This window comes from Acomys russatus, chromosome 25, assembly GCF_903995435.1.
Source record: "Acomys russatus chromosome 25, mAcoRus1.1, whole genome shotgun sequence".
NCBI lineage: Eukaryota > Metazoa > Chordata > Mammalia > Rodentia > Muridae > Acomys > Acomys russatus.
Genome location: NC_067161.1, coordinates 36,404,334 through 36,417,087, shown reverse-complemented (window position 1 = coordinate 36,417,087; position 12,754 = coordinate 36,404,334). Strand labels below are relative to the sequence as shown.

Sequence of the window (12,754 nt, the reverse complement as noted above, 5' to 3'; positions counted from 1 at the left end):
CACCCTCAGCCAAGATTCTTCTCTCCTCCAAGAGACCCCAGCAGCCCTTGTACTGCACTGGAACACCACGCCAAACAACTGAGCAAACATCTAGCTCCTGCTGAGTTCCTGCCCTGACTTACCTCGATAGTCTACTTACTACAAAGTTAGTAAAGCAAATGAACTCTTCCTTTAAAAAAAAAAAATCAAGCCGGGCGTGGTGGCGCACGCCTTTAATCCCAGCACTCGGGAGGCAGAGGCGGGCGGATCGCTGTGAGTTCGAGGCCAGCCTGGTCTACAAAGTGAGTCCAGGACAGCCAAGGCTAACACAGAGAGACCCTGTCTCGAAAAACCAAAAAAAAAAAAAAAAAAAAAAATCAACAACTGAACATCAGGGATTCTCAGACATCACAGAAGGCCATGGTAGCTCACACTTGTCATCTCAGCACTTGAGAGGCTGAGGCAGAACGACCACTGAATTTAAGGTAATCTACATTTTTTTCCTTTTTTGTTTTCTCGAGACAGGGTTTCTCTGTGTAGTCTTGGCTTTCCTAGACTCAGTTTGTAGACTAGGCTGGCCTCGAACTCAGAGATCCACCTGCCTCTGCCTCCCTGAGGTAATCTACATTTTAAATTACTGTCCAACTAACCCATCCTCTTTCCTGGCTCAAAGGTGAACCATGGATAACACAGCGACCCTTAAGAATATTTCTTTTTTTTTTTTTTTTTTTTTTTTGGTTTTTCGAGACAAGGTTTCTCTGTGTAGCCTTGGCCATCCTGGACTCACTTTGTAGACCAGGCTGGCCTCGAACTCACAGCGATCTGCCTGCCTCTGCCTCCTGAGTGCTGGAATTAAAGGCGTGTGCCACCATGCCCGGCCCGAGAATATTTCTTTTTAAAAGATTTATTTATTTATTTATTTATTTATTAAGTACACAGTGTTTTGCCTTCATGTATGCCTACACACCAGAAGAGGGCACGAGATCTCATTACAGATGGTTGTGAGCCACCATGTGGTTGCTGGGAATTCAACTCAGGACTTTTGGAAGAACAGGCAGTGATCTTAACCTCTGAGCCATCCCTCTGGCCCTCCCGCTCCCAGAATATTTTTATCTCACAAAAACTAGTCAACTCTCCATTCTTTGAAGCAGATTAATTCTATGTAGCCCAGTCCTGCCCAGAACTCATCTCCGTCCAGCCTTGGCCTCAAAGGCCAGACCTCAATAGGCTATCAACACCCATTTCTCTCCAACCTAAAATAATTTAAAAACAAAAACAATTCAAACAGATTCTTTCAGAAACACATCTGCTCCATGGTAATGAATGGAGACTGAATGCAAACCTGTGAAAATGGTCAAGTTCTATGAAAACACAAGCTGTGGAGGCTCCAAGGTTCCTCCTCACTCAGCCAGAGCTTCTGACGATTTATACTGTGTCCTCTCCAAAGAGCTTTTAGAAATAGCTACAAATATGGACACACACACCTCCCCCATTTCCAGTGTAATTGACAGGCTAGCGATAAAGCTTCTACACACTCAGCACCAGGAAGCAGGCCAGCTGGATGACTTCAACTAGAAACAGCAAGTCTCCCACACCCTGGGAGGCCTAGAGGGAGTCTGAAAGCACAGAGACCATGTCCTAAGACAGTCAAGCTCACAGACACTCCAAACGGCCTCCTTGAGCTCACTCCTACTTCTTACACTGTTTCCCAGGATGGTAACCGCTGGGGTAGGATATACGTCCTACCCTTAAATCATTATGATTTTGGGAAATCAGAAATGAAAGAAAATTAACCTAGGAAAAGTGAAGGGTTGGTTAAATAAGCCATTTTCACTAAAGTTTAACATTCCAATAATGTTTACAACTTGTTTTTTTTTAATTACTGTGTGTGTGAGTGTGTGTGTGTACACACATGTCATATGTGTGCAGGTGCCCTAGGAGGCCAAAATCCCCCTGCGCTAGAAGTACAGATGGTTGTGAACCACCCGACATGGTGCTGGGAATCAAATTCAGGTAGGTCTTCCACAGTAACAACAAACACTCTGAAACACTGAGCTACTCCTACCAGCCTTCCACGTCACATTTTTATTATGCAATCTGCAAGTCCTTCAATATATTCAATCACTGGAATTAAGGCCCACTCCATGAGATGGAATGGGAGGTGCCTGACATGGCTCAGGAGGCCAAGAACCTGAGACTAAATAAGCCATGGACAGAGAGAAATAAAATAGTGCTAGAGGAACACAGCAACAAAGCGACTGCAAGCCTTTGCCATTCTGCTACGCTCATGCACTAGCGCTTTACTCAGTCTCCACTAGAGAAGCTTCTTCCCGAGGGCGACAGCACAAGCTCAGAGGCAATGATGTGCAGAGAGCGAGCGAGAGCCCTTGGAACATTCAGTCCTAAATGTCATGTCTCCATCAAATCCCTCCCTTCAGGGCTGGGGATCACTGCAGAAGAGGAGATGGAAAGATTGTACGAGCCAGTGGAGACAGGAGACACCAAGGAAACACAGCCTTCTAGACACAACAAAGTTGACGCATACATGAATCAAAGGGACTGTGACAGCACGCACAGGGCCAGATGGGGACCCAGCGTTGAGAAAGAGGACACAAGCCCAACCCTAACCCAGAAGCTATCTCTTGCTGATAATCACCCAAAAAGGAAGAATCCTGATGGAGTCTCATTCAATCACACTACACCCAGCAGTAGATGGTGAACACAAAATAAACTCCATGGGATTTTTGGAGTTTTCTTTATTTCACAATGCTTTGTCTGGGCCATTTTTTTTTTTTAACCTAACAAATCTTTTGCTTATGATTTCCGATTTTGTTTTTATGGGTCTTCTGTGTGTGTAAATGTATGTCTCAGTATCTGTGTTTCCTGGTCTTTTGGGTCTTTTCCCCTTCCGCTTTTTGTCCTATTCTGGTTTGTCTGATTTTATTTTACCTTATCTTATTTGTATGATGTTGTTGTTTTCGATGCCTGTGTGTATTCTAATGAAAGAGAAAGAAAGGATGTAGATTGGGTTGAGTGGGTGGGAAAGGGAAGAGGATCTGGGAGGAGCTGGGAGAGGGGAAACTGTAATCAAAACATACTGTAAACGCCAGGCATGGTGGTGCGCACCCCTTTAATCCTAGCACTTGGGAGGCAGAGGCAGGCAGATTAATGTGAGTTCGAGGCCAGCCTGGTCTACAAAGTGAGTCCAGGACAGTCAAGGCTACACAGAGAAACCCTGTCTCAAAAAACAAAACAAACATATATATGTATATGCATATACTGCATAAAAAATTCTATTTTCAATAAAAGAAACTCAATCGTAAACTATGCAGGGCTGCAGGGGTGGAATCAGCAGCAGAGTGCTCCCCTGGCATAAACCTGGAGTCAGCCTCAGAGCCACAAAAAGAAAAAGCAGTTAATACATGCACATACACAAAATATCACTGACCCCTCAACTCACATCTATTTCCTATTGGCTGGACTAACTGGCTTGCAAGCTTCTACATACATTTTCAAAACTTCTCACCTGACCTCATGTTGCTAGATGTCACATCTTTGCTGAAACGGACAATGCCACTTGGGTCCTCCCCCTAAGTCCAGAAAACTACCAGTGTCCACTCCAGTTGCTGACGAAAGGAGCAGGAATGATGAAAGCCAGCCACCCCACTGCCAAAGTTTCAACAGCTCTGCTTACTGTTTCCAACAAAATCAAAAACAGGATGTCAACAGCTCACTTTGAGTAATAGTTTTAAGGTCTTTTAAAGCAACATGATATAAGTTACTATCCAGAATATTACAGTGGTAAGGGAACAGGCCTCTAGTTCAGTCTCCAGCACCAAAGACAGAAAAGTAAAAGACAGAACAGGAGCAACACTCAAATAAGAAAAGCAGGGCACGTAATCACAGCAGAACTGTGCAGATGGACCACAAACAAAACACAGAAAGCTACCACTGGGAGGCAGGCTCTCCAAGCATGCCACCTAGTTGGTCACAGGTAGCATGAGTGGGTTCTGGACCAAGACAGGGCCTCGAAAGAATAACCTAGAATTCTTTTCCTGGGCCCATCGACCAAGACCTCACCCATGAGCATAAGACAAAAACACACATAAATGCTGCCATGTCTGTAAATTATAAGATTGGTAACATCAGAGAGACTGGCTGAGCTCTTGCCACAGGTGACCACATGCACATTTACATGGCGAAAACCAACAATGACTGCACCACATTAGCTGAGTCTAAGGGCCAATCTGATTATCCAAGTCAGTCCATATAATAATCAGGAAGTCAGCACAGAAGTCCAGACATAGAAGGGCACACCTGTAATGATGCCAGTGCTGAGTAAACCTCAGCAGGAGGATTGTGAGTTCAAGGCCAGCCTGGACTACACTGTGAATTTGAAACCAGGTAGGAAGAGATTTTAAAAAAAAAAACAGTTTAAATAAAACAGGTCAATTGTCAAAAAGGCACCACATTATACTAAGGAAAATGACTCTACACATTTTCAATACCTGCAAAGTAAAGTCAGATAGACAGTCTTAACACAAATGTAAATGGGTTCTTTTCACAGGTTAGCTATGACATAAGACAAATGGACCAACGCAACTGATAAGACTGTCTGAACTGAGAGTATGGCTCAGTGGGTTCAATTCCCCATATTACAAAAACAAAAGCGTTCAACAGACTGGAAAGATGGCTCAGCAGTTAAGAGCACTGACTGTTCTTTCAGGACTCAGGTTCAATTCCCAGCACCCACATGGCTGTTTACAACTATCTGTAACTCCAAGATCTGACACCCTCACACTGACCTATATACAGACAAAACACATAAAAAATTTTAAAATAATCTGAAGAGTACACACACACACACACACACACACACACACACACGACTAAGAACAGTACAAATGCAATTAAATATATCTCATTCTCGACAGGCATGGTGGTGCACCCCTTTAATCCCAGCACTGCGGAGGCAAAGGCAGGCAGTTCACTGTGAATTCAAGGCCAGCATGATCTACAAAGCCTGGTGTAGGATGGCAAAGGCTACACAGAGAAATCCTATCTGGGTGGCAGGGGGAGTGGGGTGGGGGATGAGGAATACATATATGTATATATATATATATACACACACACATATATATACATAAAATTCTTTAAGAGAGGGTAATACAATTCAATACACATACTCAACAGCAAACCCAAGGGGCTGGTTGAGAGGTGGCTCTATGATCAAACACCCTGCTCAGTCAGATCCCAGCAGCAGCACTGAGCGGCTCACAACTGCCTGTAACTCCAGCATCAAGGGTTCTGATGGTCCCGTCTGGCCTCTATGGGTATGCACAAGCTCACCACACACACCCAATCTTAAAATGAGTCAAACCAAATCGGCCAACAGTGGGCCAACCTTCCAGAGACAAAGTACTTGAAAATAAGTTAATGAGGGATTCTGCCCCCAGTGCTTGGTTTGAACTTGGTGCATGCAAGGCCAGCATTCTCCCGCCTTTTTTTTTTTTTTTGAACAGCATCTTACTAAGTTGCCCAGGCTAAACTTGAGCCTGCTGCCTTAGCTAAGAGAAAACACACAGGGGAACAGGGAATACTTTTGGAGGGTAAACTGTTCACTGTCTTGTGATGATAACTACACAATCATAAACTTCAGACTACTCCCTTTAAATGTATGTGCTCTACTGTCCAATAAATCCTGATAAAGCCATCCTTAATTTTCCACCCTGCACTAACAGCCTGAAAAGACATTTAAAAGGTTTCTGGGAAAAACAGAAGGGAATGGGAATCTACACTGGAAAAGGAATAGACCTGGCTTCATTAAATCTACCACAGAGAGCAGGCTGGTCTAACACTCAGGAGATCTATCTACCTGACTCTCTCTGTCTCCTGAGTGCTAGGATTACAGGTGTGCACCACCATGGTAGGTTTATGATTTTAAAAAATATTTAGTGTGCATGCATGTACACACACACACACACACAGAGAGAGAGAGAGAGAGAGAGAGAGAGAGAGAGAGAGAGAGAGAGAGAAAGAACATGGAGCTCAGAAGACAACTTGCTGGAGTCAGCTCTCCTCAGAAAGGAATTCTTTAAAAAACAATGCAAGGATACACAGTGGAACCCTGTCTCAAAAAAACAAAAACAAAAACAAAAGCAAAGTATTAACTATCCCTGAATAGTGTCAAAGTGTCAGTTTGGCCTTTTACAAATGCATCAAAGCCCCTAACGCTGAGGATGTGACACTTGCTATCTGTTTGAAGGTTATTCATTGTACTTGAATGTTTGAAATCAGGCTCTGGGAACTGAAACAACGTCTGCCCAGGACCAGAGTAACTTTGTTGCCAATCTCTTCCACAGCAGGTGTAGGCCCAGCACCAGCTGGGACAGTCTGTCAATCAGTGCCCTAAGTCCTTTAGACTCACTACCTACCTATGACAATCCCTCCAAAACTCTCCCTGGTGAAAGGCTAATTTTAAGCTGGGCCAGACAAAATAGCCCATTAAGTAATGCAAGGAATTAATGCAGCCAGGCCTCAGGGAACATGGAAGACAGCAAGTTCAAAGCTTGCCTTGGCTCCAGAGTTCAAGACCATCCAGGGCAAGAAATTCAAATAAAAAAGAGGACTAGGAACATAGCTCAGTCAACCCAGGCCTATCATCTCCAAGACCTTAGATGCGATGCCAGTATCACAAAAAGAGAAATATCAAAAAAGGGGAGGCGGGCAGAATTATTATACCAACTAAGCACTAACATATACATAATAAAAACTGGTTAAGATAATACTGAGCACAAGTCAAAGAATAAAAATCAATGCCACCGCAAGTTCCCATTAAACAAGGGGAGCTGGGTCTGCTGGAATTCCAGCATTTCAGACAGATCTGAGTTCAAGGACAGCCTGGTCTACATAGTGAGAGTTTGTCACGAAAATCCATCAATCTTAGCAGCCTTGGTATACTAATTGGCCTACAGACTCAGAGTCTCTCCTAAAGGAAGGAGCTGCATTTCCCTTCCCTTGGCTATGAGCTGGACTAAGAAAGAGTGGAAAGCTAAACACAACTACCTCACCCTCCCCACACCATCGAGGTACCATGAGATACAGATCCAAAAACCCAACCTAGTCATAAGACAAACCCAAATGAGATCCTAAGTGTCAAGGTCATAAAGGACAAAGAACAGAAACTCACAGATGAGAGGTGACTAAGGAGACAAGAGGACTAAAGGATAGGCACTCATTTGGAGTAGATCCCGAAACAGAAAAAGGCCATTTGCAGAAGGACCCGAGGAAGCCAAAATAAAGCCTACTCCATGTTCATTTGCTTTAGTAAATACACATAGACTGCATCGGATGAGGTCGGCAGACTGTGCTGCAATTCTATACATCTAAAACTATCTCAAATACTAAGTTTCCCAGGAAGAAACACTCAGTAAGCTGGACAATTTTCTCCCTGAGTAGTCTGTGGCTATTCCAAAGTTAGCAGAGAATTAGTTAACCCACGTGTGACAGCACACCCTAGATCCCAGCCTCAGGAGCCCAGGCAGCCTGTGCTAGACAGCAATAGCCCAAAGTTTAGGGATGTAACTCAAGGGCAGGACAGCCAAGCATGCACAGGGTCCTGGTTCTGGTTTGATTTCAAGCACCACAAAAAAAAAAAAAAAAAAAAAAAAAAGAAAGAAAAGAAAAGAAAATGTAACTAGATGAAAAAGTACATTACACTCAATCCTGAACAATAGCTCCTACTCCTTGGCTCCCACAATGCAAAGGGACATGCCAGGATTCTTTTTTTTTTTTTTTTTTTTTTTTTTTAAGATGGAGTTTCAGGTTCCCTATGTAGCTGAGGATAGTCCTAAAACCATTTTTAAAATACTAGAAAATGTTGGGTGCCAATTTCAGGGTGCCCTACCAAAAGTAACCATTCAGTGACCAACCACCAGAAATGGGTGCCTGCAATGATGTGCCCTAACCAAGACACATTTCTCTCTTTGCCTTTTATACCTGAAATGCAGCACAAGCTCAAGAGCAGCACTACAAAGCTAAAACATCTCTTTCTAGGATGCAGCTTTCTGCTTTGTAATGCAAACCATGCATTACAAGTATTCCTAGCTCTTAACCCTATCCTCTGGCTAGCAGATAGTCTTCCCAGATAAAGACACACTTTAAAAAAACAAAACAACTAACTAGAGAATAGTAAATATTTCTAGCTAACAGTCACTAGTCACTAGCTGCAAATGGGGTGACAGCTGCTCAATCTAAATTTAACTCCTGAGCTTGTACAAAGGTTCCCCCACTAACTATGACAACTACAGAAGAAGGGGACATGACAATTTTTTTTTTCTTTTGAGACAGGGTCTTACTATGGAACTCTGGCTGGCCTGGAACTTACTATATTGACAAGACTTGCCTGGAACCCAGAATGCCTCTGCCTCAGAGTGCTGGAATTCAAGGTGTGCACCACATACCTAGCTTGATCTATCTATTTGACAATTACCCCCTCTGTAAGTCAGCAATTCAATGTCAATTCTAAAGCATACAACGCTATTTGAATACTGTAACTTAAAAAACATAGGCAGTTTTATTACACTGACAAAAATATGGAGGAAAAAAAACACTTGGTTTGTGTCAAATTCTCAGTTTTCTATTAAATTTGTTAGCATTGGACTCATTCATTAAAAAGCATATGCAGCCAGGTGTTAGTGGCACACACCTTTAGTTCCAGTGTAGAGGCAGCGGCAGGCAGATCTGAGTTCAAAGCCAGCCTAGTCTACAGAGAGTTCCAGGACATCCAGGGCTACAGAGAAACTGTCTTTAAAAAAAGTATACAATCATCAACCCATTAAAAAACAAAGTCAACCTATGCCTTGTGCTTTCTACAGAGTTCAGAAATGCAAGGAAATTCATTATAAAAATGATGATGCCTGGCATGGTGGCACAAGCCTTTAATCCCAGCACTCGGGAGGCAGAAGCAGGTAGATCTCTGTAAGTTCAAGGCCAGCCTAGTCTACAAAGAGAGTCCAGATAGCCAAGGCCCTGTGTCGAAAAACAAAAAAACAAAAACAAAAAAACAAAACAAAAAAAAAAGATAACAACCAAAACTAAATAAACCTGCTTTCAAACAGGTCAAGGACACACATTTCCAAAATCTAAAGTTCAAGTTCTAGATTGACAGCTGAGAACTGAAAACTACAGTGTGAGTTACAGAACAAAGAAACTGCCCAGTTTTCTACCTGTTAACTCCAACAACAGTAACCTCTGACCAGCTTGAGAGGTAGGGCCCAGTGCTTCTGCGCTTCAACTCACTTCTGACATTACTCTAGGGAGTCACTTTCCTATTCCTGCCCTAGTAACCACCTGCCTGAGGCCAAGAGCACAGCTCTTTTGAACATGTGAGGAGGAAATTAACAAAAACTTCCCTCAATTAGATAATTTCACCTTGATATATGTGACCTCAAGCAGTTAATAAAATTAACCTAGACTCAAACTTCCCAGATTAAATGCAGGCCAGTCCCTTGTTTTAAAATGTGACGAAAGGAACCCCTACCAAGTGTCAAGGAAACAATGTCATATTCACAAACCAGCCAACAAGCTCAGCGCTCACTCTCCAGGTGTTTGGTTCTTTATTGACACTTTGTATTTATTTGGAAACACAAACACAACATTTAACTTCTTTGGTCTTCAACTTTCTGCAAGGCTGTGCACCCTGAGAGTTTGGGAGTCTTGTTTCAATCAGAAACATCTGATGACATGGTTCTACAAACTAACATGTTTTATAAAGCTGGGAGCAAAGGCTATCCTAAACATTCAAGAACAGTCAGCATGCCAGGCATGGTAGCGGAGGGCAGAGGCAGGTGAACGGCTGGGACTGGTCTACAAAGGGAGTCTAGAACAGCCAGGGTTGTTCCGCAGAGAACCCTGTCTCACCCTCCCACCACCACCCCAAAGAAAGTCAGCACACAGAAAGAAAAGTTGATCACAAATCCTTGAAAACATCTTTGCAAATCCTAGAAGTCCAGCTAAGAAAGGTCTAAAACATATGAGTTGAGCTGGACTTGGTGGGATACATCTTAACTCCTGGCACTCAGGATCCAGAGAGCCTCCTGCGAGCCAGGCCAACCTGTCTACAGTGAGTACCGGGCCAGTCGGGGCTCCTTGGTGAGAATTAAAAATAAACTGGGCGGTGGTGGCGCTGGCCTTTTGCCCCAGCACTCGGGAGGCAGAGGCAAGTGATCTCTGTGAGTTCGAGGCCAGGCTGTTCTACAAAGTGACCCCAGGACAGCCAAGGCTACAAAGAGAAACCCTGTCTCGAAAAACCAAAATAAATAAATAAATAAAAGTTGATCATAAGATAGTTTAGCAGGAGACCTAACTGTTGTGCTTGCCAGCAAACCCAATCAGTGATTGGGATCCAAATTCACAATAACTGGACACTGGACACCATCCTTTCCCCAGCAATTTCAGATGTGACTTATTTTTTTGGCTCTGATGTTTAGACCTGGAGCTTCCTGTATTCCACGCCAAGGGCTCCACCTCTGAGCTAGATCTCAGGTCCTATCCAATTTCAAACTTTAACCTCAACGCTGGTGAGAATTTCAACTCTTTGTTTCCTTGAACTTTAAAATCTTTTCAAAAGTTTTTATCTAAGTTTGTTCTGATTCAAAACTAAAACATTAAAAGTTAGAAGGGGCCTGGAAGAGATCTAGTGTCACAGCGCTTGACGACTTCCTGCTGGCGGGAATTTCCCATTACCTCTCGGTGCGTTTCGGACCTGCTGAGGTGCACACTCCTTAGTTACATTCCACTGGCTGTATTTTCTTTTCTATTTTTCCCAGAAGCTAAACTAGAGGCGCATCTATCTATTCACGTAGTTATCTGTGTCGTTTCAAAGAAAGCCAAGTCCTCCTTTGTCATTCAAAACCCCACTTGGAACCTCCGTTCTCTGGAACTCACAGATGCCACCACGAGTCTTCCCACGCTGAGGTTTGAACCCAGGTTCAAGAGCTCATTGGTCAAGGGTGTCCCGCAGCCAAGCAGCCTGCACAGATGCCTGTGCCCTCCCGACTGAGAAAAGCGGTCCAAGTTACCCACCTCTGTCTCCAGGTCACTGTACCTACCAGATCGCACCCAGGTGACCGGGAAGGGCGGGAAAGGAGGAAACTCTCGGCATAGTGCAGGAGCACACAGTGGGGTTTAGGGAGATCACTTCTTGGCGTGGTTGACTGTCCCTGCACCACTGAGCCCTGGATCCCGGGGTCGCGCGCCTCCGCTCTGCAGCCTTGGGAGGCGCGATCGCGCTCTCCTCGGCGTGGGCTTCCCCACCCCCATCCCCGAAGGCTTCCTTAAAGTCCAGGCCCAGCTAAATCATCCCGGGGAGCCGGCACGCGCCGGGAAATGCGCGTGGAGCCCGCGGGCCAGGCGGCCGCGTGACGCCCACCGGGGGCCCCATAAGGCCGTTGGAGCGGCGGACCATGCGCGGGGCCCAGGGCGCAGGCAGGAGGCCGCGCCGGCCGTTGGTGGGGGTAGGGACGCGCCGCGCGGCCTCCCGGGGCGCCCTGCTCGCGGGCCCGGCTCCGCTCCGGCCCCGCCGGCATCCGCCCAGCCCCACCCGCGGCCCAAGTACCTGTGCGGCTGAGCGGGAGGACAGGGCTACTGCGTGGGAGGAGGTGGCGGCGTCCCTCGCGCGATGCCGCGGCACGCGTGCCCGCCGCCCGCTATATAGTCGCGCTCAGCCCAACATGCTGCTCCCGGCCGCGCGCAACGACCAATGGCCGCCCGGCCGCCGCGGCCCTTGGCCGCGATTGGACATCGCCTCCGTCCAGAGGCCGGGCTCCTGAGTGGCGGCCGCATCTACCTATGACTGCAGGAGTTAGAGCCCAGATAGACACAAAGCCTCACCAATACATGGGTGAACTGTCAATACGAGGGCGGGATGCGCTCTGAGCGACACTCAGACAGGCCAATAGCTGTATGCACCCGCTCCCATTGGCTTACATATCTTTTTCTGGGCGGAAACCCACTGTCCTGGCAGGAGCGGTTGATCCACAAGGTGGGGCCCTTGTACTTTGGGGAAGTAAACCCCATGTAACTGGGAGGTAGGCGCGGGGGCAAGAAAGCCACCAGCCAATCGCAACACCGGGTGAAGCTGATTGACAGGGAGGGATGAACCTCTCCAAAGACAGCCTCGGGGCCATCATACCCTCTGGGGCGGTTAAGAGGATGTGCTAGCTGCGCCTTTCGGTCCCTTTCCTTTCTCTTCCTCTTAAGTCGAGTGCTGTCCTCAAGGACCCCTCTCCCGCCTTCCCTGGCGACTTTGGTACCCGGGATCTAAGTGACAAAGTTTCCCGACTTGCCCCCCGCCCCCGCCCTTCACATCAAAACTGTTTTGTTGCACGCGTTTTGGAAGAGCACTCATTGCTTTACTCAGTACGAATGCAGTGGTCACAGAGAACAGCAAAACTGGCTTGGGCAGGGAAGCCAGAGCATCCCGTGGGGCAGCCTAGCTGGCGTTTGGGAATGCGCGTGTCCCCCAGTGGCTTCCAAACAGGTGGCGCCCGCGTGGTTCGTTTTCCGAAGGTTTTCTTGTGATTGCAGAGGCAAGATCCCCACTTTGATCACCCTCTGACCTGCCTGCGCCACAGGGTGCGTCACTTACCAGCTACTGTCATATGCTTTTCAAATTGAAATGGGAACTTACCAACTCCTAGGCAGACATGCCTAAGGTTCCCCCCATAAACGCTCCAGGGACCAAGTAGCACCCCAGCCTGCTGCTGTCCGAAAC

The 12,754-nt window shown here is 46.1% G+C and overlaps 1 protein-coding gene across 1 annotated transcript in view; it reads right to left on the bottom strand.

Moving 5' to 3' along the window:
• Positions 1-11,736, bottom strand: part of G3bp1 (G3BP stress granule assembly factor 1) — a 32,016-nt gene extending 20,280 nt beyond the window's left edge. Inside the window, exon 1 of the mRNA XM_051168170.1 lies at positions 11,597-11,736. The gene's annotated coding sequence lies outside the window, so the exon portion shown is untranslated. The remainder of the gene's footprint in view (positions 1-11,596) is intronic.
• Between the last annotated feature and the right edge of the window lie 1,018 nt (positions 11,737-12,754).